General features: G+C 41.2%; 1 protein-coding gene across 4 annotated transcripts in view; it reads left to right on the forward strand.

The window, feature by feature from the left end:
* Positions 1 to 25,987, forward strand: part of SEMA5A (semaphorin 5A) — a 655,298-nt gene that overhangs the window by 70,613 nt on the left and 558,698 nt on the right. The window contains exon 1 of one of the 4 annotated variants that reach the window (XM_073332371.1): positions 7,472 to 7,546. The exons of the other annotated variants lie outside the window; for them this stretch is intronic. The gene's annotated coding sequence lies outside the window, so the exon portion shown is untranslated. Of the gene's footprint in view, positions 1 to 7,471; positions 7,547 to 25,987 lie in introns of those variants that run through there. 4 annotated transcript variants of the gene reach the window in all.

Here is a 25,987-nt window from a genome sequence, read left to right on the forward strand (position 1 = left end):
GGATGGTGTTGTGTTCTGTACAGCTGAGGTTATGGTGCAAGTGATACTGTTTGTTCACATTTTGAGCCTGTGCACATCTGCGGAAGCACTCTATGTAGAAGTCCAGCCTGTCCTTTTGACCGTCAGGAGGAGTCCACTCAGAATTCTTCTTTTTGTAGTGTTCGTAGGAGGATTCCTGTGCGTCAGTGCTCTGTTTAGTGGTGTGTTGAAAATATTCCTTGAGTTGAAGAAAGTGAAAGTAGGTTTCCAGATCACCGCAGAACTGTATCATCAATTATTGGGAGTGGACCACATCCATCCTGACTAAATTGGCCTTCAACATTGGTTCTCCACTTTTAAGGTAACTCCCTTCTCTGCATGTGCCAATATATATTTATGCCTGTTTCTGTAATTTTCACTTCATGCAGCTGAAGAACTGGGCTGTTTTACCCACGAAAGTTTATGCCCAAATAAATCTGTTAGTCTTTAAGGTGCCACCGGACTCCTTGTTGTTTTCGTGGATAAAGACTAACATGGCTACCCCTCTGATTCTTATAAGTGAGGCACAGCTTTAATTTTTCCCACTATCAAAAGTAATTAATGTGCACATAAAAGGGAATTGCTGGCAGGTATTCACTGGGATGTACTTACCAGGCTTATTCCATTTATCACAAAAACCAGAAGCTCCTATAATATATAATTATATTCTCACATAAAAATGAGTGTGATAACCTTGTATTTTAATGACTCTCATGTTTAGTATTAAGGTTTTTTTGTTGTTGAAATATGTACATCTGCACCAAAATAACACAGCATGAAAATAGCTGTTTAAGAAGTTAATTACTCAGAGATAATTTTATAAATGAACTGCTCTTTAATAACATTCTAAGCACTATGATAGGGCTAAGTAAGTGAGTGGTGGTAACACTGTTAAAATGAAGTGTCACCGTGTTTCATCTTTGGAATAATCTTTCAAAGTAAAAGCAATGATGATCGTAGGCTCCTCTAGCTGGTACTTCTTTTGAAGAATCTTAAGATAAGAATAAAAATATGTGAGCAGTAGTTACACTTTGTTTTAAGGTCTGACTGTATTGCAGAAGCAAAATATCATAGAATCATAGAATCGTAGAAGATTAGGTTTGGAAGAGACCTCAGGAGGTCTTTGTCAAGCCGGGCCTTAAAAACCTCTAAGAATGGAGATTCCACCACCTCTTTAGGTAACCCATTCCACTGCTTCACCACCCTCCTTGGTGAAATAGGGTTTCCTAATATCCAACCTAGACCTCCCCCACTGCAACTTGAGACCATTGCTTCTTGTTCTATCATCTGCCACCACTGAGAACAGCCTAGCTCCAACCTCTTTGGAATCGTAGAAACATAGAATCATAGAATATCAGAGTTGGAAGGGAACTCAGGAGGTCATCTAGTCTAACCCCCTGCTCAAAGCAGGACCAATCCCCAACTAAATCATCCCAGCCAGGGCTTTGTCAAGCCTGACCTTAAAAATATCTAAGAAAGGAGATTCCACCACCTCCCTAGGTAACGCATTCCAGTGTTTCTCCACCCTCCTAGTGAAAAAGTTTTTCCTAATATCCAACCTAAATCTCCCCCACTGCAATTTGAGACCGTTACTCCTTGTTCTGTCATCTGCTACCACTGAGAACAGTCTAGACCCATCCTCTTTGGAACCCCCGTTCAGATAGTTGAAAGCAGCTATCAAATCCCCCCTCATTCTTCTCTTCCGCAGACTAAACAATCCCAGTTCCCTCAGCTTCTCCTCATAAGTCATGTGTTCCAGTCCCCTAATCATTTTTGTTGCCCTCTGCTGGACTCTTTCCAATTTTTCCACATCTTTCTTGTAGTGTGGGGCTGAAAACTGGACACAGTACTCCAGATGAGGCCTCACCAATGTCGAATAGAGGAGAGCGATGACGTCCCTCGATCTGCTGGCAATGCCTCTACGTATACATCCCAAAATGCCATTGGCCTTCTTGGCAACAAGGGCACACTGCTGACTCATATCCAGCTTCTCTTCCACTGTAACCCCTAGGTCCTTTTCTGCAGAACTGCTGCCGAGCCATTTGGTCCCTAGTCTGTAGCCGTGCATGGGATTCTTCCATCCTAAGTGCAGGACTCTGCACTTGTCCTTGTTGAACCTCATCAAATTTCTTTTGGCCCAATCCTCTAATTTGTCTAGGTCCCTCTGTATTGTATTCCTACCCTCCAGCTTATCTACCTCTCCTCCCAGTTTAGTGTCATCTGAAAACTTGCTGAGGATGGAAACCACACCATCCCCCAGATCATTTATGAAGATACTGAACAAAACTGTCCTGAGGACCGACCCTTGGGGCACTCCACTTGATACCGGCTGCCAACTAGACATGGAGCCATTGATCACTATCCGTTGAGCCCGACAATCTAGCCAACTTTCTATCCACTTTATAGTCCATTCATCCAGCCCATACTTCTTTAACTTGCTGGCAAGAATACTGTGGGAGACCATGTCAAAAGCTTTGCTAAAGTCAAGGAACAGACCGTGTCAAAAGCTTTGCTAAAGTCAAGGAACAAGGAATCCCCCTTCAGGTAATTGAAGGCTGCTATCAAATCTCCCCCTCACTCTTCTGCAGACTAAAGAAGCCCAGTTCCCTCATTCTCTCCTCGTAAGTCATGTGCCCCAGCCCCCTGATCATTTTCATTGCCCTCCGCTAGACTCTCTCCAAGTTGTCCGCCTCCTTTCTGTAGTGGAGATCCCAAAACTGCATGCAGTACTCCAGGTGTGGCCTCACCAGTGCCAAATAGAGGGCAATAATCACTTCCCTCGATCTGCAGTCCAATATGCCGTTAGTCTTCTTGGCAACAAGGGCACATTGCTGACTCATATCCAGCTTCTTGTCCACTGTAATCCGCAAGTCCTTTTCTGCAGAAATGCTGCTTAGCCAGTCGGTCCCCAGCCTGTAGCGGTACATGGAATTCTTCCTTCCTAAGTGCGCAACTCTGCTCTTGTCCTTTTGAACCTCATCAGATTTCTTTTGGCCCAATCCTTCAATTTCTCTAGGTCACTCTAGACACTATCCTTCCCCTCCAGCGTATCTACCTCTCCCCGCAGCTTAGTGTCATCTGCGAACTTGCTGAGGGTGCAATTAATCCCATCATCCAGATCATTAATGAAGATGTTGAACAAAACCGGCCCCAGGACTGATCCCTGGGGCACTCCGCTTGATACCGGGTGCCAGCTAGACATCGAGCCATTGATCACCACCCATTGAGCCCAATGATCTAGCCAGGTTTCTATCCATCTTTATAGTCCATTCATCCAATCCATACTTTTTTAACTTGCTGGCAAGAATACTATGGGAGACTACATCAAAAGCTTTGTTAAAGTCAAGATCTATCACGTCCACCACTTTCCCCATTTCCACAGAGCCAATTATCTTATCATAGAAGGCAATCAGGTTGGTCAGGCATGACTTGCCCTTGGTGAATCCATGTTGACTGTTCCTGATCACCTTTCTCTCCTCCAAGTGCTTCAAAATGGTTTCCTGGAGGACCTGCTCCATGTCCCTCCAGCAGATCCACTGCCAAGAAAGTCCAATTCCAGCCAATTCCAGGGGGGGACAGGACTTCCACTAGCTCCCCCCCTTTTCATCCAGGTCCCTTCCTTACCACTCATAGGAAGGGTTAAGGTAGACTATAATGATGGGGGGTTGGCTCCCCGCTGTACCAAGCAGAGGAGTCACCAACTGCCCCCAGCTCGCTCAGTTACCAACCACATCTCCTTAATTCCTTTTCCAAGCCATTTATCCAATCTTTTGTGCCTTAATTTATGGAGTACCTGCATTGAACATCCGCCACAAGGAGGCACCAGCCATTAGCTGCCTCCTCCGCACACCCAGCCTGGTTCCCAGACATCTTCCAAGGCCTTTTTTATATATCAGCCAAAAATATGGTGGCACCTGAGTCTGACAGGTGCATCCCATGCTTTCGAAATAACTTCGGTGCCCCATAGAATATCCCAGGATGTGAGATTACTGTCCCCCACCCCCAAGGGCAACAAGAATTCGGCCACTTCCCTGTTCACAAACTTCCTGGTTTTGTTCACCTTGGCAGACCCTGCCAGACCCTGCGCTGAAGCATATCTGACCAGACAATGTTAACACCTGGAAAAATTGCCAGGATCTGCTTCAGGTTCCTCCTAGGTTGAAGCATTAACTCCCTTTAAGTGTTCCCAGATCATTTTCTCCCAGGTGTATCACCAATATATCTGGTGGCCACTGATGTGCCCGCACAGCATACAACAGTGGTATCAGTTGATCCCATAACATGCCCCTCCGTGTGTGCCAACTGAGTAATGCTTCACCACCAAATGTCAGCTGGAAGCCCTCAGGCAATCTGGATGCAGGCCTGTGCACCCAAAACACAATACTGTGCCCATAGATCCACACCCTCATGTGCATAGCCGGCTGTCCCGTATCTGAAATGAGAACACAACCGATTAATGTTGATTTTCCACCTGCAGTCTTGCATACATTTGGTATGCATTAGACTGCCAGCACCTGATTGCCTGAACAGTCTCTGCTTCCATACCTATCTACGCTGCTGCCATAGCTGCCCCTATTCTGAATGAATGGGAACCAAATTCATGGGCTGGCAGCCCCAACTGCATTATCCCCCCTCTCACCATGGTAATCAATTGATGTGCCGTGAGGGGACTCCTGTCTCTATGTACAAAAAGAGGGACTTCCCCCTTCCACCGTATTACCATGTAGGCCCTCAATGCCCAAACGGGGCAGACCCCAATCTCGCTACCCTCCCATAGGGTAACAAATGCACCCTGGCCGACTTGATCAGTCTTTGACCTTCGCAAGTGTAATATCACTGCATGCTTGTGCCAGCTTATGTCACGAAATTCCAAAGCCTTTCCCATAGAATCCCTCATGGACCCAGGCACTAGCTTACTGATCCTGAAAGCACCAAAAAATTCTTTCAGGAATGCTGTCCTGAATAGGGACACCTCCTGTGCACTATGAAATATGACACCGAGTATGTGAAGGAGGTCTCTGAGCGTGGAAACCCTGATGGGATGACGGGAATCTTCCCTGGGTCCACCGCTATGTGACCATCTCACCAAAAACTTTCGAACTAAGAAACCCCCTCAGGGATCTGGGTAGCCTTTCAGCCTACTGACAAATGTAATGGCTGAAAGGCGATTCGAGATTGTGGAGCACGCCAGTTGATGGGTTGCCAATGACACCATGTACCGCAGCACCTGTTCCTCTGTAATGAGCCACATTGCCAACTGGCCTTCCTGCTCCATGAACAGTATTTGTCTGGGTTCGTGGATGGCGATCCCTGCCCTGTGCCTCTACATTGCTCCTGAAATCACCTGAGTGGGATGTTCTGGATCTGTGTGACCTGTTCCACTTTGTACAGCCTGTAGTGCTGTGGAAACAACCTTATACGCAATCCGTTTAATTAATCGTATCAGCTCCATGCTAACTGGCCCCCCATCAGACGCTGCTAGCTCAGTTGGGTGAGCAAGAGCTGCAACCGGAGCCCCCACTTCCCCAAGCCCGATAGGCCGTCTGTGACAATCCAGTGCACTCGGGTGAGCAAATGCTGCACCTGGTGCCCCCACTTCCCCAAGCCTGATAGACTGACTTTAATACTCCGATGCACTACCCCTGGGTCCCCCAGCCACTTGCCCTTCCTGTACGGACTCTGCCCCTGGCTTGCCCTGGAGCCCACCAACTGCACTGGGTCTGCCCAGTGTGTGATTTGATTATTTTCTGGGTTCCTGTGGTAATGAAACTAACGGGGGGGCGGGGGGAATGCAAATTCCCCCCATCCCATTGTGTTCTGGCTACAGCAGAAAAAAACTGCACCATGATTCCTTAAACATCCTTGTACACTGCAACTGCTATGGGAGGGGCCCGCTCCCCCCTTCCTTTTCCTTCTTGTACCTATACCCCATCTAATCAACTCTACCTCGCTTTGTGAATCTGTTCTCCTGATGCTACCCTGTTCCACTGGTGCCAGAGGAAAAGGAGAATTAAGCCTTCCCTTTTGTGCACCCCTTCCTTTCCCCTTTTTGTGTCCCTCTGGAGCCATGCTGAGACTGCTTACCAGCTACTGCCCCTTCTCTTTCCTTCACTGAAACAGGGAATGGCATGTAGCCCCCTATCCACTTCCTATGCCCCAGTCCAGCCCAACCACTGCTGTCCCAGACTGGAAAGTCTGTGGGTTTTTGGTTTTTTTTCCCTTTTTTTCCTCTCTCTCTCTCTTTCTTCTCTTTTTTAAAGATGGGCACTATATTTGTCTTTTTCCAATTGTCCAGGACCTCCTCCGATTGCCACAGGTTTTCAGAGACAATGGCCAATGGCTCTGCAATCACATCAGCCAATTCCCTCAGCATCCTCGGATGCATTAGATCTGGACCCATGGACTTGTGCATGTCCAGCTTTTCTAAATAGTCCTTAACCTGTTCTTTCACCACTGAGGGCTGCTCACCTCATCGCCATACTATGTTGCCCAGGACAGCAGTGTGAGAGCTGCCCTTGTCTGTGAAGACCGAAGCAAAAAAAGCATTGAGTACTTCAGCTTTTTCCACATCATCTGTCACAAGATTGCCTCCCCCATTAATTAAGGGTCCCACACTTTCCCTGACCTTTTTCTTGTTGCTAACATACCCGTAGAAACCCTTCTTGTTACCCTTCACATCCCTTGCTAGCTGCAACTCCAGTTGTGTTTTGGCCTTCCTTATTACACCCCTGCAGCTTGAGCAATATCTTTATACCCAAGTTTCCACTTCTTGTAAGCTTCCTTTTTGTGTTTAAGCTCACCGAAGATTTCACTGTTAACCCAAGCTGGTCGCCTGCCATATTTTCTATTCTTTCTGCACAGCGGGATGGTTTGTTCGTGCGCCCTCAATAAGGCTTCTTTAAGGTACATCCAGCTTTCATAGATTCATAATATTTAAAGCCAGAAGGGATCATTGTGATCATCTAGTCTGACCTCCTGTATAGCACAGGCGATAGAACTTCCCCAAAATAATTCCTAGAGCAAATCTTGCATATATTTTAGAAGAGCATCCAGTCTTGACTGAAAAATTGTCATTGGTGGAGAATCTACCATGAATCTTGGTAAAGATTCCAATTGTTAATTATCCTCACTGTTAAAAATGTATGCCTTATTTCCAATCTAAATTTTCTAGCTTCCATATCCAGGCATTGGATCATGTTATACCTTTTCTGTGCTAGATTGAAGAGCTGATTATTAAATATTTGCTCCCCTTGGAAGGTACTCAAAGACTGTAATCAAGTCACCCCTTAAGCTTGTCTTTGTTAAGCATAGATTGAACTCCTTGAGCTCTATCACTATAAAGCATGTTTTATAATTATTCTCATAGCTTTTCTCTGAACCCTCTCCAATTTATCAACATCCTTCTTGAATTGTGGACATCAGAACAGGACACAGTATTCCCACAGGGGTCTCACCAGTGCTAAATATAGAGTGTCATCAGCAGCACAGATGCTTCCCTCATAAGCCTCCTACACGGTACTCTGTTGAGGTATGGATGACTCTTGAATGTTTCATGTTTCACTGTCCTTTATAATTGACTGCTTACAGTGCTGTTGGGAAAAATAATGATGAGCAATACAATGCTTCTTCTGTCCGTCTTCCCTAACATTCTAATCCAGGATCCAGCCAAACCCCAACATTTTATGTAAGACTCATAAACTACTTGGGGTGTGGGAGTGGAGGGGAAGACAAGCGGGAAAGAACATGACCACAGTCATTTCCAAGACTGTTTTCTCCTTGATGAAACTGCTCGTAATTTTGTTTCTAAAATTAATCTCTCTTCTTCTGTGCTGTGCAAAATATGCACAGAAAGTACGGCAAGAGACCATCCTGGCTTAACGAGGAGATCTTCAGTTATCTGAAACTCATAAAAGAACTCTACAAAAAGTGGAAACTAGGACAAATTATGAAGGATGAATATAAACAAATAACACAAGTATGTAGAGACAAAATTAGAAAGGCCAAGGCACAAAACAAGATTAAACTAGATAGAGACATAAAGGGTAACAAGAAAACATTCTACAACTACATTAGAAGCAAGAAGAAGATCAAGGACAGGGTAAGCCTGTTACTCAATGGGGGGCTAGGGGCGGGAACAATAACATAAAATGTGGAAGTGGCAGAAGTGCTAAATGACATTTTTGTTCCAGTTTTCACCAAAAAGTTTAGTAGCAATTGGACAGCTAACTTAATGAATGCCAGTGAAAATGAGGTGGAATCAGAGGCTAAAATAGGTAAAGAACAAGTTAAAAATTGCTTAGACAAGTTAGATATGTTCAACTCACCAGGGCCTGATGAAATACATCATAGAATACTCAAGGAGCTGACTGAAGAGATATCTGAGCCATTAGTGATTGTCTGAAAATTCATGGAAGAGAAGAGAGAGTCCAGAGGACTGGAAAAAGGACAAATATAGTGCCAATCTGTAAAAAGAGAAATAAGGACAACCCAGGGCATTACAGAGCAGTCAGCTTAACTTCAACACCCAGAAAGATAATGCAGCAAATAATCAAGCAATCAATTTGCAACATCTAGAAGATAATAAAGTGATAAGTAACAGTCAGCATGAGATTTGTCAAGAACAAAACATGTCAAACCAACCTAATAGCTTTCTTTGACAGGGTAACATGCCTAGTGGATGGGGGGAAGCAGTAGATGTGGTATATCTTGACTTTAGTAAGGCTTTTGATACTTTTCAGAGTAACAGCCGTGTTAGTCTGTATTCGCAAAAAGAAAAGGAGTACTTGTGGCACCTTAGAGACTAACCAATTTATTTGAGCATAAGCTTTCGTGAGCTCATGCTCAAATAAATTGGTTAGTCTCTAAGGTGCCACAAGTACTCCTTTTCTTTTTGCTTTTGATACTGTCTCGCATGACCTTCTCATAAACAAATTAGGGAAATACAATTTAGATCGGGGTGGGCAAACTTTTTGGCCTGAGTTCTGGGTACGATTCTGTTTAATGTCTTCATCAGTGTTTTAAATAATGGCATAGAGAGTACACTAATAAAGTTTGCGACAATACCAAGCTAGGAGGGCTTGCAAGTGCTTTAGAGGGTAGGATTAAAATTCAAATGATCTAGATAAACTGGAGAAATGGTCTGAAGTAAATAGGATGAAATTCAGTAAGGGCAAATGCAAAGTACTCCATTTAGGAAGGAACAATCAGTTCCACACATAAAAAATAGGAAATGACTGTCTAGGAAGTTGTTTTGCAGAAAGGGATCTGGGGGTCATATTACAAGATAAATATGAGTCAAATGTGTAACACTGTTACAAAAAAAGCAAACATCATTCTGGGATGTATTAGCAGGAATATTGTAAGCAAGACACAAGAAGTAATTCTCCACTATACTCTGCATTGATTAGGCCTTAACTGAAGTATTGTGTCTAGTTCTGGATGCCACATTTTGGGAAAGATGTGGATGAACTGGAGAGAGTCCAGAGAAGAGCAACAAAAATGTTTAAAGGTCTAGAAAATATGACCTATGAGGGGAGATTAAAAAAGTGGGTTTGTTTAGTCTGGAAAAGAGAAGACTGAGGGGGGACATGATAACAGTTTTCAAGTACATAAAAGGTTGTTACAATGAGGAGGAAGAAAAATTATTCTCCTTAACCTCTGAAGAAAAGAGAAGCAGCAATGGGCTTAAATTGTTGCATGGGCGGTTTAGGTTGGACATTAGGAAAAACTTCCTTACTGTCAGGGTAGTTAAGCCCTGGAATAAATTGCCTAGGGAGGTTGTGGAATCTTCATCATTGGGGATTTTTAAGAGCAGGTTACACAGACACCTGTCAGGCATGGTCTAGATTCTAGATAATACTTAGTCCTCCCTTTAGTGCAGCGGATTGGACTGCCTTGAGTGCAGGGGATTGGATTAGAAGACCTCTCGAGGTCCCTTCCAGTCCTACAATTCTACGATTCTATGCATGTGTCTGCTAGGATGACCAGATGTCATGATTTTATAGGGACAGTCCCGATTTTGGGGTCTTTTTCTTATATAGGCTCCTATTACCCCCCAACCCCTGTCACAATTTTTCACACTTGCTGTCTGGTCAGCCTAGTGTCTGCTTTCTTATATAAAAGTCCAGGTTGTTTTTTTTTTGGGGTGGGGGTGGGGGTTTGTAACTGTGTGTCACCATAACTTGTGGAATACCAGCCCTGGACAACTGGGTTGCTTAGTATTTTAAAGTATTATATAATTGTAACATGCATCCACAGGCAAATAACAAACATATTTTGTTCTCTCTTAATATATACTTTCAAAAATATTCAGAAATTGCTAATTGTCTGAGAATATATTTCCTAATGGAAAAAAGAGCTCTCTATCCAGCCCTACATTTCTGTGATTCTGTGATTCATGTTCAGTTCCAATTATTGAAAATTCTTGGGTTTTACAGACAAGATTAAAAAATTTTCTGAAGTATTCATCCAGACTGAGCTCTCATTTACATAAGCAATAAAGTACATGGTGTACATCCTAATAATTTTAACCAAATATTAATAAAATTAACTAAGCTAATTTTAAAAAAGTTAATGCAAGAAAGTTCTTAGAAATGAAATGCCTTGTTATTGGAATAATTCTATAGCTATTTTAATTATTAATATTGTAGCATATTGCATATACAGTATCTTTGATTTCCTCCTATAATGTAATCCTAATGAATTTCACTATTTCCAAATGTACTTGCACAAAAAAAGCAAAGACACAGACTAATTAGGTAGCCATAACAACTGCATGTGAATGATTAGTCAAAGATGGGACTGGTTCAGGTCTCTTCAGAGAAAAGTGTATGTATTTTCTAATGGTTCATTAGTTCAGACTGCTTTCTAAACCAAATATACCGTGACAGGGTCGGGCTGGATGGCTACAGGAGAGTAATAGAAGGCAGATATATTAGCCCCAGGTAAAGTAGGTCCCTTTTCCCTGGGTAAGGTAACAGGGAAGGTTCTAGAACAATCAGGAACCTTCTGGAGACAATTAAGACAGACAGGCTGTTTAGAACACCTGCAGCCAATCAAGAAGCTGCTAGAATCAATTAAGGCAGGCTAATCAGGGCACCTGGGTTTAAATAGGAGCTCACTTCAGTTTGTGGTGTGTGTGTAAGGAGCTGGGAGCAAGAGGCGCTAGGAGCTGAGAATGCATACTGTTGGAGGACTGAGGAGTAGAAGCATTATCAGACACCAGGAGGAAGGTCCTATGATGAGGATAAAGAAGGTGTTGGGAGGAGGCCAGGGGGAAGTAGCCGAGGGAGTTGTAGCTGTCACACAGCTGTTCCAAGAGGCACTCTAGACAGCTGCATTCCACAGGGCCCTGAGCTGGAACCCGGAGTAGAGGGCAGGCCCGGTTTCCCCCCAAACCCCCAACTCCTGGTCAGACACAGGAGGAGTTGATTTGGACTGTGAGTTCATGAAAACGGCCAAACTGAGGGCTGCCGTGAAGCTCCAAGGCAAGCAAATCGGCCAATAAGCGCAAGATCCACCAAGGTAGAGGAGAACTTTGTCACAATACCTATTGAAGTTATTGGAGCCATTCATTTGGGGAAAGAAAGGAAGGGGAATTTTAAAGTTTCTAAATCTATTTATTCACCTTGTATGATGCACTCTGTTTTCTCACTCAAACCAATTGTCATGCTGTTGCCCAATCAAAAATAGCCCCTTGATAGAAAATTAATCTCCTTCTATAATATTTGATGGAGAAACTTACTCACAATAACAAAATATCTTCTAGAATATGCAGTGTGTGTATTGGGGGGTGGGGGAGGGAGGCAGGGTGTAAATGCCTATCACAGATGTACCAGAGTGTAATATTATGTTTCTTACATTGCCATCTAGGGATGAGTAAGATAAAGAAATATTTGAATAAAGATTAAACAGGAATCTGGGATATCTGAGATATGTATTTCTTCGGATAGGGAAACATCCTTATCCCAACAAATACATATCTAATTCCTTTTTTCAATGTTGTTCAATAGTGACAGTATTTTAAATCCCAAAATACAGCATTTATTAGATGCCAAAATTGAAGAATGATCATTTTTAATTTATTATCATGAAATATAATAAGCCCTAGGTTCCTTCTGATTTACCGCGTGGAATGGATGTGTGAAACACAACTAATAAAGTGGGATAGTTTAATCTGAGATCATGATACTTTTAATGAGAGTTCAGTAAGGTAGACAAAATAGAAAACTGAGCATTGGCAGGATACTTCCCATACAGTATTCTTCTTCATGCATACTAGTTATTCATATAATCCATTTCCGAGTTGAAGAAATATCGGCTAGCATTTTCAGAATGCACATTTAGGGTTGTGAATGAATAATATTGCAGGTATAATAATATAGTATAATAATAGGAGGTAAAGAATCATAGAATCATAGAATATCAGGGTTGGAAGGGACCTCAGGAGGTCATCTAGTCCAACCCCCTGCTCAAAAGCAGGACCCATACCCAATTAAATCATCCCAGCCAGGGCTTTGTCAAGTCTGATCTTAAAAACTTCTAAGGAAGGAGATTCCACCACCTCCCTAGGCAACACATTCCAGTGTTTCACCACCCTCCTAGTGAAAAAGTTTTTCCTAATATCCAACCTGAACCTCCCCCACTGCAACTTGAGACCATTACTCCTGCACTTATCCTTATTGAACCTCATCAGATTTCTTTTGGCCCAATCCTCCAATTTGTCTAGGTCCCTCTGTATCCTATCCCTGCCCTCCAGCGTATCTACCACTCCTCCCAGTTTAGTATCATCCGCAAATTTGCTGAGAGTGCAATCCACACCATCCTCCAGATCATTTATGAAGATATTGAACAAAACCAGCCCCAGGACTGGCCCCTGGGGCACTCCACTTGACACCGGCTGCCAACTAGACATGGAGCCATTGATCACTACCCGTTGAGCCCAACAATCTAGCCAACTTTCTACCCACCTTATGGTGCATTCATCCAGCCTATACTTCCTTAACTTGCTGACAAGACTACTGTGGGAGACCGTGTCAAAAGCTTTGCTAAAGTCAAGATACAATACATCCACTGCTTTCCCTTCATCCACAGAACCAGTAATCTCATCATAGAAGGCGATTAGATTAGTCAGGCATGACCTTCCCTTGGTGAATCCATGCTGACTGTTCCTGATCACTTTCCTCTCATGTAAGGATTGATTCTTTGAGGACCTGCTCCATGATTTTTCCGGGGACTGAAGTGAGGCTGACTGGCCTGTAGTTCCCAGGATCCTCCTCCTTCCCTTTTTTAAAGATTGGCACTACATTAGTCTTTTTCCAGTCATCCGGGACTTCCCCCGTTCGCCACGAGTTTTCAAAGATAATGGCCAATGGCTCTGCAATCACAGCCGCCAGTTCCTTTAGCACTCTCGGATGCAACTCATCCGGCCCCATGGACTTGTGCACGTCCAGTTTTTCTAAATAGTCCCTAACCACCTCTTTCTCCACAGAGGGCTGGCCATCTATTCCCCATGTTGTGATGCCCAGCACAGCAGTCTGGGAGCTGACCTTGTTCGTGAAGACAGAGGCAAAAAAAGCATTGAGTACATTAGCTTTTTCCACATCCTCCGTCACTAGGTTGCCTCCCTCATTCATTAAGGGGCCCACACTTTCCTTGGCTTTCTTCTTGTTGCCAACATACCTGAAGAAACCCTTCTTGTTACTCTTAACATCTCTCGCTAGCTGCAGCTCCAGGTGCGATTTGGCCCTCCTAATTTCATTCCTACATGCCTGAGCAATATTTTTATACTCTTCCCTGGTCATATGTCCAACTTTCCACTTCTTGTAAGCTTCTTTTTTATGCTTAAGATCCGCTAGGATTTCACCGTTAAGCCAAGCTGGTCGCCTGCCCTATTTCCTATTCTTTCGACACATCGGGATGGTTTGTCCCTGTAACCTCAACAGGGATTCCTTGAAATACAGCCAGCTCTCCTGGACTCCTTTCCCCTTCATGTTAGTCCCCCAGGGGATCCTACCCATCCATTCCCTGAGGGAGTCGAAGTCTGCTTTCCTGAAGTCCAGGGTCCGTATCCTGCTGCTTACCTTTCTTCCCTGTGTCAGGATCCTGAACTCAACCAACTCATGGTCACTGTCTCCCAGATTCCCATCCACTTTTGCTTCCCCTACTAATTCTTCCCGGTTTGTGAGCAGCAGGTCAAGAAAAGCTCCCCCCCCCCCAGTTGGCTCCTCTAGCACTTGCACCAGGAAATTGTCCCCTACGCTTTCCAAAAACTTCCTGGATTGTCTATGCACCGCTGTACTGCTCTCCCAGCAGATATCAGGAAAATTAAAGCATGGGAGAGAAGTAAAGCAAATATTTAAAGAAGAGCGGAGTAACCAAATTCAGTTCCAATTGTACTACTGCTGACTGTGGGCCTATGACTATCTGCCTCATTTATAAGGCTGCCATAATTCTAATATCTAAGAATCCACGGATATGCATAGTTTAATAAAATCAAAATAGATTGCAACATCAAGGGCTCAGTAATGGATCTTACAAGGCTGAGTCATGCTGAGCAGAGGGTGCACTGCTGGAGCTCTAGTGCTGGAAGAACTCTGTCTTTGGATACAACGGCTTCACTGCCCTCTGTACAGACTATGAGAGGTGTAAAGAGCAGTGTGCAGCAAAGTGCTGTTCTGTCGCTCCCCGGCATGAACACTGCGGCTGTGAACTTAAAGGTTCCTAATTTGCAGTCATCCAATCCTGTTTGAAGAGGACTGAATTTGTGAGAACTCAGGGACCTTTATGTTTGCTCACAGCATCCACACAGAGGAGTGACAGTGCAGCATTTTGGCGTGCACTGCTATTCACAGCTCTCATTATCTGAACTGTAGGGCAGTGTAGCCATGCCCTTTGAAAGGGACAATGGGTGAAATGCTGCCTCTCTGAAGATGATGGGAATTTTCCCACTGATTACCACTTCCAAGCAACATAAACTAAAGGCACCCTTATTCTGGAATAAGTGTGTTCACATGGGGAGTTATACCGGTATAAGTAGAACTGTATAATTATGCTGATAAATTTCACTTGCCCTTTACTGGGGCCAGAATTTCACCAATATCTCTAGAGCTATGGAAGAGCCCCTGGCAGAAAGGGAGAGGGCCAGTGTCCCTTGCTTTATTTCTAGGAAGATTCTAGTCAGCACCTTTAGTTTAAGGATGTCATAAAACAGGATCCCTTTGTCCAATTTAATGCAAATATAGTAGAAAAATTCTACATCAGTCCCAGATCTAAATTACAAGTTAGTTTGTGGATTTTAGAGTATGTGGGATGGCAAAATTCAGTTTATAATTCAAACTCAGCCGAAGCTCCTGCTGCTCCTTAATATGACATGTAAGAAGACAGGAAAGATTTTGTTGCCATGAGCTTAGAAGGACCTCATTACTCATGCTTGGTGAAACCATGAATGAGTGATGAAGGTCTTACTAAACAAGCTAGATGTGTTTCCACCCGCCACTGAGCTTTACTATCCTTATTCTTCAGAGATTCCAGGCTCTGGTTATTCTAATCTTCTGATTTGGAATATTAATTCATCAGTACCAAAATGCCTGACCTTTACCCATGAACCATCCTTGCCAAACAAGTGCCCATGCAATCTTCATGACACACCTTACCACACCACCACGTATCCAGCATATACCACATATATCTTGTATATATATTCTATTTTATAGTTCTAAACTTATTTATTGGTACTGTTTTCCTCTACCTGTAAAACCACATGCCTTAGCTCCAATTCAGCAAACCACATAAGCATGTGATTAAGTTTAACATTGGCTTTGCTGGATGAGAACCTGAGTTACCATTTATCTAACTGTACAGGAGTCAAAGGAAAGGAAACATCATAACTATGAAATAATACAAAGCTTTAAAAATGAACTTAACTATTAAGTTCCCAACTTTTGATCTATCAGGGCTAGAAAAGTGTTCTGTCTAGTTGGAAAGGGAGGATTCCTTTGCCTCTCCCATGGAATAAAGTAGTCATATGTTCTCTTCCTGTTGGCAGAATGATTGGATGGTGGACCATGAACCTGTACCTGTTCCAGGAATGAGTACTGGCCAAACTTCATGCCCCACTACTATGTTGTGAAAGAAATTTCCAAAAGTTTGGTTGAAAAGAGCCAAAATATGTCCTTTATGGTTGGTTGTTTTTGTATGGACTGTGGTCTTATTGGATTTCAGGTGAGGAGATCCAAGTTATTATATAAAGCTTGTCACATGATTTCAGAAACAAAGGAATCATCTGTATGGATATTTCGACCATGGATGTGGTATAAATACATATGCATGAACACTTATATTCCCTTTTTGACTCAGTTTAATGATTGACACCAAACAACCAAGAGTTTTTCTGCTTTCTGGTAACTCTTGTTGAGGGCAGTGATATACAGTACCATTTTTTAAAATCACTGGCTATCTGTTCTTGTATCCCGCAACACAGTGGCTCTCAACCTTTCCAGGTTACTGTACCCTTGCAGGAGTCTGATTTGTCTTGCGTACCCCCAAGATCCACCTCACTTAAAAACTAGTTGCTTACAAAATCAGACATTAAAACACAAAAACATCACAGCCACTATCACTGAAAAATTGCTTACTTTCTCATTTTTACCATATGATTATAAAATAATGTAATTGGAATATAAATATTGTACTTACATTTTAGTATATAGAGCAATATAAGCAAATCATTGCCTGTGTGAAATTTTAGTTTGTACTGATTGTGCTAGTTTTTTTTGGTGTAATCTGTTTCAAAACTAGGCAAGTATCTAGATGAGTTGATGTATCCCCTAGAACACGTCTGAGTACCCCAGTGAGAACCACTGCCCCAAGGTACTGCTACTCAGCTGCATCTTAATGCAGGGGTCCGCAATGCGGTGCCCTCAGGCGCTATGGCACCCACTGGGGCATTTTTGTGTGCCCACAGGACACCCCGCCACCGAAATGCCGCTGAAAAGTGTTGCCATTTCTCTGCGACATTTCGGCGGTGATGCTTTTTTCCGCTGTCGCTTCTCGGCGGCGGCATTTTGGCGGCGGGGTGTCAGGCGCCCACCACAGTCTTCTGGGAATACCAATATGCTGTTCCCACAAGAAAGGTTGGGGACCACTGTCCTAATGAGAGATCATTTGCTTCATTGGTGGTTAAACTAACCACCTCATGAGCTAGAAGCATCATCTCTCCAACATCCTCCCAATCCTCCCCCCGTCCCTCCGAGCTTTGCTATACTTATTCTTAAGAGATTCCAGGCTCTGGTTATTCTCATCTTCTGACTTGGAATATTAATTCATCAATGCCAAAATGCCTGACCTTAACCAATGAACCATACTTATGTGAACAACTATACAACAGACATTGCAAGCTCGTAGCATGAATTGCAAAGACATTTTTATTTTCTCTATATATAACTGACAGCAAGAGAAATATTTCTTAATAAAAGATGCTCTTAAATATCCAACAGCTATTGTTGTATTGGTAGTTTATTTTAATATATCTTTTAAAATATATTTAATATCTTGTTGGGGTTGTATATTCAGTGTATACTTAGGACATTTTTAATCAGGAAGATGGAATATTAAACCTATGAGTTTTCATCAGAACACAACTAGTGGGTTCCACACAGATGCACAAAGCTAAATGTGTGAATCAATCTGAGAATTATGGAAACCTATCTACAGAACAAGACATTGTGCTGATGTGAATAGGACAACTAGGTGCATAGCATGTAATTTTCTGTAAGAGAATTTTACATTTGGATTTCATGATTTAATGTGCCTGACCTAGTATCAATATTTTTGTATATATTAGGTATACTTATAATCTCATTTGACTTTCATTTTCAACCGTTTTGGCATATATGATTTTTTTTTCTTAAAATAAAAGTATTAAACAATCTTTTGTTTAAAGAGATTTCTGCTGCAATATAAAATAGACATATTTGGATTATGGGTTCATCTTTGTTCTGTGATTTCACTTATAAGTTTATTAGGCCATCTGGCCCCAATCAAACGGCAATATTTGACTCCTGATTCTGTTTGTCTCTTGCTCAGATCAAGGGGTGTTTAAATCCAGGGGGTTGGTCCAATCTCTTATAGAGATGGGGGTCACCTGTGAGATATTAATAGATTCATAGATTCCAAGGCCAAAAGGATTCAAAAGCCAAATGGCTCATCTAGTCTGACCTTGGTAAATTGTTCCAGTGGTTAACTACCCTCCCTGTTAAAAATATATGCCTTATTTCCCATCTGAATTTGTCTAGCTTCAACTTCCAGCCATTGGATCATGTTACAGTTTTCTCTGGTAGACTGAAGAAGCCATTATTAAATATATGGTCTCCATGTAGGTACTTGAAGATTGTAATCAAGTCACCCTTTAATCTTTTCTTTCTTAAAATAAACAGATTGAGCTTTTTGAGTCTATCACTATAAGGAAGGTTCTCTAATCCTTTAATCATTCTTGTGGCACTTCTCTGAATCTTCTCCAATTTATCTTCTTGGAGAAAGAACAAAAGTAAGTGCCTGATCTGAAGCCTTTGAACTAATTGACTCTTCATTGCTCAAAATGAGCAAACCATCTGCTACTTATCACTGTATAATAATGGTCATATTTCTCTTTAGTGTAATTGGCACTAAAGCTTGAGACTTCTCTGAAATCCATAATTTCTTTTATAACATGAAAGGTAGTGAAGTTAGAGTGAGGACATATTAGGGTAATATGAAACCTATTATTTAAATGTCATATCAACTTGCTTTTTAATTTGTATCCCTGCACACAGGAAACTTATCTGCTGCTGCTGACATGGTTGTCAAATCATTTGTTGTTAAAACATTCTGGAATTTAGAAGGACATTGACAATAATATTAATTGTTTGTAATACCTTGTTTGTATATTGTTTTTTATTGTCTGTAGATATTCATTAAATTACAAAATGACATCCTGAGAATATTTTCTTGGAAGGATACAGTAGATATTTTAAAAAGGAGAATCTCTTTTCTAACAGAAACTCCAGTTGACCAATTTCATTTTTAAAGAGATCACATGAACTATTCCAAAGGATTCTACTAGAAATTGCACTAGGGCTGGTAGATGTTGAATTTCCTTTGAGTTTTTAGAAGAAAAACGAGGCTAATAGAACTGTGAAGCCTACATTAGCAGGGCATTGTTAAGGCTGTTAATAACATAGTATATATTGTTCTATATCTTTTGACTAAGTATATATACATATTAATACATATATTTAAATTATTATTATTGGGTGAGGAAGATAGTATTCATGCACAACCGTATCATAAAAAAAACACCATATGGGATATGGGAACAAGGAAAATACTGGTAAGAGAGAAAAGTTGAGTTTTAAGTTTAATTTTAAAAAATGAAAACAATTAAAAATACCTTGACTGTGTCCTTTTAGCAGTGGAGGTTGATATATATGTTAACTGTGAATGCTCACATGAGAGCAAGCAGAACTTTTTTGATTTTATAGACCCAAATGAAGGCTTATTTGGAAAGCACAAAGTGTGAACATATTTTCTATTAATAAGTATTTTTATTGTGGCACCACTGTATCTAAGGGATTATCTACATGGAACAGCAATGAACAGTACGGATGGGGTGGGCAGGGGGAAGGAGGAGGGGTGATTTCTACCATGTACTAAGATGTTGCACACTAACTGATCTGTGTAGACCCTGTTGGCACAAATTAAAAGTTCCAAAGTGCACTTTAATGGAGTTCTATACACTTTGCATAGTCTAACACATTTATGTTCTTTAATACTTAATCATGTAAAGCACAGGAGAGAACAGATCATATAAAACAAGAAACATCTGAAACTGCAATGCCCTCACTTTCTCTCCTACCCTTCCCTTGGGAATCCTTGGGGACCATCCGTGTCTAGGAAGGCACACAGGATGTCCTCTGCCTCATTCAGGTTTTTACATGGTCAGTGGTCACTCTCTTTCATGGACTGGAGAAAATTAACCCCTAAGCAGACCAGTTTCTGCACTTTTAAAATATTCAGCCCCTTTTGTGTTAGGTGACACTCTTCCCAGCTTCCCCACATGAACACAAACCTCTGCCAAGTGACTTTGTTGCCAAAGTGACCTCCCTTGGGCTACTAATCAGTTCTTCTGGGCAGGAACCAGTTTTTTGTCTATAGCGAACAGATTTCGAATGATTGTGTTCTTAAGTCATCTACCCTCTAGTGTTTTTCTTTTGTCCCCAGCCTTTGGAATCTGAACCCAAAATGGAAGCAAATAGGCCATGGAGAATGCAAAAGGCAACACGTTCAGCAGGGAATTTGCTGCCTGAGACAGACACATAGGGTTACTAGTCTCACACAGAATTTAGAAATTGTACAGACATAATCCCAATTCATCAGAAGAGCATATTGCTTATTCCTGAAGTTATAATATCCTGTTTATGACATAACAGTTGGTTGCGTAAGAAATTATTATGATCTCACAAAGGATTATAATAAGGTGTAGTTGAACCAGTTTGTTTAAAATAAGAATTCCCCTGAATCATGACCTGACCTTCAAACAGAATGAATCATGACCTTTATTTTAAATATAGGAATTTTTTTCTCCAGGAGAGTCTTCTACTTGCTTATGAGGAAAGTAGTAGGCAGGTCCCAACACCTCTTCCCCTCCAAACTTTAGTGGCAGGTATTCTTGGGATGAGGGTATCCAGCAACATGATACCAACCTCCAGTATCTGGTTTCAACTTCAGTGACTTGGGTTATACACAGCAGGAGGAAATCCATTCTTTAAAAACAAATAGTAAAGAACTAAGAAAGAGAGCGAGAGAAAAAAGAAAATATGAACAATGAAAAATATGAAAAATAAATAAATAAAATTGTTTATAAATGGATTTTTTTCAGATTTCTTCAAAAACACATGGTCATGGGATAACAGGGCAGGTCCTCTCATGGACCAGTAGTTGTTTCAAAGATAGAAACAAAGGGTAGGAATAAATGGTCAGTTTTCAGAATGGAGAGAGGTAAATAGTTGTGTCCCCCAAAGGTCTGTACTGGGACTAGTCCTATGCCACATATTCATAAATGATCTGGAAAAAGGGGTAAACAGTGAGGTGGCAAAATTTGCAGATGATACAAAACTACTCAAGATAGTTAAGTCCAAATCAGACTGCAAAGAGCTACAAAGAGATGTCACAAAACTGCCGGACTGGGCAACAAAATGGCAGATGAAATTCAATGTTGATAAATGCAAAGTAATGCACATTGGAAAACAAAATCCCAACTATACATATACAATAATGGGATCTAAATTAACTGTTACTATTCAAGAAAGAGATCTTGGAGTCATTGTGGATAGTTCTCTGAAATCATCCACTCAATGTGCAGCAGCAGGCAAAAAAGCTAACGGAATGTTAGGATATCATTAGGAGTGGGACAGATAATAAGATAAACAACTTCATAATGTCACTATATAAATACATGGTATGCCTACACCTTGGATACTATGTAGAGCAAAAATGATTAGGAGTGTGGAACTACTTCATAAGAGAAGAGATTAAAAAGATTGAGACTGCTTAGCTTGGAAAAGAGACAACTAATGGAGGATATGATAGAGGTCTATAAAATTGTGACTGGTGTTGAGAAAGTGAATAGGGAAGTGCTATTTACCCCTTCACATAACATAAGAAGTAGGGGTCACCAAGGAAAATAAGAGGCAGCAGACTACCAGAAGCTGGGGATGGATCACTCAGTAATTTCCCAGTTCTGTTTATTCCCTCTAAAGCATCTGATACTGGCCACTGTCAAAAGACAGGACACTGGGCTAGATGGATCACTGGTCTGACCCAGTGTGGTTGTTCTTACGTTCTTTTATCCATGCTTTCCTATTTTTAAACATCTGTCTCTTTCCCACTGCTGTGTAAAAGACCCACACAAACAGTGGGAAATGACCAGAACCCTGTTCCTGCAAACACACATGCTTAACTTTATGCATCATGTGAGTTAGTCCCATCAAATTTAATAGGACTACTCACCTGTGTAAAATTAAACATGTGTATAAATGTTTGCGGAATAGAGTCATTAATGACTCTACATGGAAAATTGTCAAACTATGCAGAAAGAATTGGTAAAAAATGCACAAATAAGTAAACTGGAAAAAACAGAGATATTATTTTCCTGTGTCCTCTTTCAGTTATAGTAATAGGATTTACCTGTAAAAAAAAAAAATAGGTAAAACAAATTTAGACAGAAGTTTAAGTTTTTGGTTGGAAGTCTCCTTTTAAGAGAAAGCATTTTTTAAAAAATATTATGATTATTATGATTGCCATAAACACCATGTGCCAAACATCTGAAAGGTTGAATTTCAGATTTCTCTGATTTATTTATTTATTGATTTAATTAATGTAACTGTTTGGCACTCTCCTTTAGCATTTCTGGCTTAACATTAACTATGAATAAGGAAACATGACTAACTCACTGACATATGGCTGCATTCAACAATACTAAGTGAAGTTTCTGGGTCCAGCAAAGGATTAGATTTGTAAATCCTGGGCAAGAAGAAGCTGATTTGTATAACTGATTTTATTTCAGTGTCTCATTTGTGCACTAACAATACATTAATTTGATGACCCGTTGTCCAAGCGACGCACAGAATAGCATCAAGCAGAGTTGTATCTGAATTGCCAATGATGACTATTATTTCAGAAGGTAATTATCTTGCATGTTTGTGCAGAGCTGCTATTTTAAGCACTGCACACTGCATTTCAAACTCTCACCCTTCAGATCCCTACATTCTGAACTTCTAAACATGCATTGTCAAAGACCTAGACACCAGCATCACAATTAAATACTTGATTATGTTTTTCTTGTGAAAAAAAGTGCAGGATTGGGCTCTAAAATAATACCCATTAGCATTAAAATGTATGTAAATATAACCTCTTCCTGCATATGAACTTTTGATTCTCTAAAAAATTACCAGTTTTAATTGGTTGTAACACTGTATTGACAAGCACATAATTATTTATAAAATAGTGCAAAAAATGGCCATTACACTTTACAAGGAGACATGCAAATCCTTTTTTGGATTTTAATCTATGTGGATTTGCAACTCCTGAATTTTGCTTTCAATTTTTGGTTGTAATCTAAACAGTCATCTTTTTAAAGGGCTGCTTCCTTTTATGTGGGTGCATTTTGCACGTGCAGTTTACATAGGGAAATGAATCTGATTAATGTATCTGTTTTCTTGTAGGAGCTATTTGGTAGTTACAGGTGTAGTTTTGTGTTTGCACTTAATTGTTTTGGTCTAAAATTTTGTGAGTACAAATTTTGTCCATAAAAATGGAGTTTGGGCTTCACCCTTCTGGAGACAAACCTCAATATCTCAAAGCAAAATTCAGTCACTATGAATTTCACCTGCTTTTTGCATTGAAAGCATGTATTAAACTCATATGACAGAGGTATAACATTTTGCAATGCTGACCTATGTCATTTGACAGGAGCCAGGAAAAGAACACTTCCAGTGTTGCCAATTATTATGATTTTATCATCAGTTTTATAATATTTTGTGGTTATTTTCTTAAAGCTACAAGTACTGAAGTAATGTTGCAAAAAGAAAAGGAGTACTTGTGGCACCTTAGAGACTAACCAATTTATTTGAGCATGAGCTTTCATGAGGCTGTAGCTCACGAAAGCTCATGCTCAAATAAATTGGTTAGTCTCTAAGGTGCCACAAGTACTCCTTTTCTTTTTGCGAATACAGACTAACACGGCTGTTACTCTGAAGTAATGTTATGTGTGACTCTCACTTTTCATTTTAAATAGAAAGTTTCTAGCCCATGGGAATGTGGAGAAAATCTTGAATGTATGACATCTTAGGGATCAAAACCCACAAGGCAAAAAAAAATATTTTTTAAATATTATTTTTAAGTCAGTCTCATAATTTTGGAGTGGGGACTAACTCATGATTTATGAAAATTTGGGGTTGGCAATATTGTGTATCACGCCGTTATTACAGTTACCATAGCTGGTTTGTAATGTATGAGGATTTGTAACATATGGTAAAGTAGGAATACCATTTTCTGAATACCACCTGAATCATCCCTTGCACAGGCTATTTACATATAGGGAACTGGAAGCATTGCCATCAGGAGGTGTGATTGCAGCACAGGTACACATAGATTAAAGCTAGCTTGATTAACAACAGCAGTGAAGCTGCAGCAGCATAGGCAGCTGCACAGAGTACCTCTGCCTGCCCAGGACCCTGGGGACATTGCTGCTGCGGCTTCACTGCTGGTGCTTGAGCTAGCTTTGATACAGGGTATTATCTGCACTTCCCAGCTCAAGGAGACATACCCAAGCTAGTGCTGATCAAACTAGTGCACTAAAAATAGAGTGTAGCCTCAGAGGTGTGAGTGGGGCTAGCCACCCTGAGTTCCTACCTAAGGTCTTGGATGGGATCATACTCCAGATGGCTAACCCCTCCCACCACTTGGACTGCCATGGCTATGCTCTATAGTTCAGGTATGTCTAGATGTGCTGGTGATCAAACCTTCTAATTGCAGTGTAAATATAACTGGATTGTGTGGAATTCAGTGATTCTGAGGAATTCTTTGATGGTGTTGATGATCAGGATGTGGGTGATCATGCCCAGTAGTTAGAGCAGGAGTCAGACCCCTGGATGCCAGAACAAAGGGTCAGAGCCAAAATCAGGAATTGGAGCTGAGGATCAGGACTGGGATACCTGGGGCAAGGCAGGGAACAAACAGGCACAGGAGCTATCATGACCATGGGTTAATGCTTTGAGCAGCCACTGAGCTGCTGCTGCTGCTGCTGGTGGGCTTAAGAGCCAGTCTGCTGACTCCTCCAACCAACCAGGTGGTGTAGCTAATTAGGCAGTCTGCTCCAGGCCAGCAGTGCTTGTTAGGTTGCCTGGACACCAGCTTTGTTCCAGGCCCTTTTTTCTGACAGTAAGTGTGGTGTTGTTGCTTCCAAATCTAGAAGACCCTCTTTACCAGCTTCTGCACTGGACCTGCACATCTGCATTGACACCTTACAGCGTCAGTTTACCTTCAACATCCTGTGGCTTTCTTTGTAGGAGAGGGTGCCAAGCCATGGAAACTCTTTCTTCCCCCAAAGAAAGCCTTTAACCACAGCCTCACCTCTACCCATGTAGGAGCTTCTGTGGGGTTATAGAAATGGGAGACCAATGCAGCAGCAGTAACACTCCCCTTTCCATCCTCTCCTCAGATAGGTCCATGAGAATTTTGTCCCTTACATCTCTGTATGGCTCTCAATTGTGGCTTGAAACCAGGTTAGAATTATAACATTACCCTCACTATTTATGCAGGATCAAACTTGATGTGGAATTGAGGTATTGTCTTGACAATGTGGAGCATCAAAACATTATTGTTTCAGTGTTTTCATAGAAATCACCCACACCGATTCATTTGAATAGGTGTTCTATATATAAAAAAAAAAATCATGGGAAAATGTTCTCTCATTTTTGTTGAATAGCAGTAAATTAAATTTTTATCATCATGACATTTTGAATGGGTCTTTGTGGAACTAAGGGATGCACTTTGTTTGAACTTTGTAGCCTCAATATTGAATTTTATGTTATCTTTTCATTCAATATGTTTCTGTTACATCAGTGGAATGATATGAAAGCCCTGTGCTGGCCAAAATAATATATCTAAATTTCCACTTACGTTAAAACATAATGTCCATAATGTGGAGGATATAGGTTCTGGACCAGAGCCTCAGCTAGAGTAAGCAGGCACAGCTCTGTTGACTTCAGCTGAGGATCTGTCCCTCTGTTTCATTTTTCAGGAACACTGAGTTCAAAATTTCTGCTGTAAGTTGTATTTTTTAATAACTCAACCATTTATTAACAGCTGATTTTTATCACTGTTAAATATATGTTTATGCAATATTGTTGTCGCCGTGTTGGTCCCAGGATAT

This window comes from Lepidochelys kempii, chromosome 2 (genome assembly GCF_965140265.1).
Source record: "Lepidochelys kempii isolate rLepKem1 chromosome 2, rLepKem1.hap2, whole genome shotgun sequence".
NCBI lineage: Eukaryota > Metazoa > Chordata > Testudines > Cheloniidae > Lepidochelys > Lepidochelys kempii.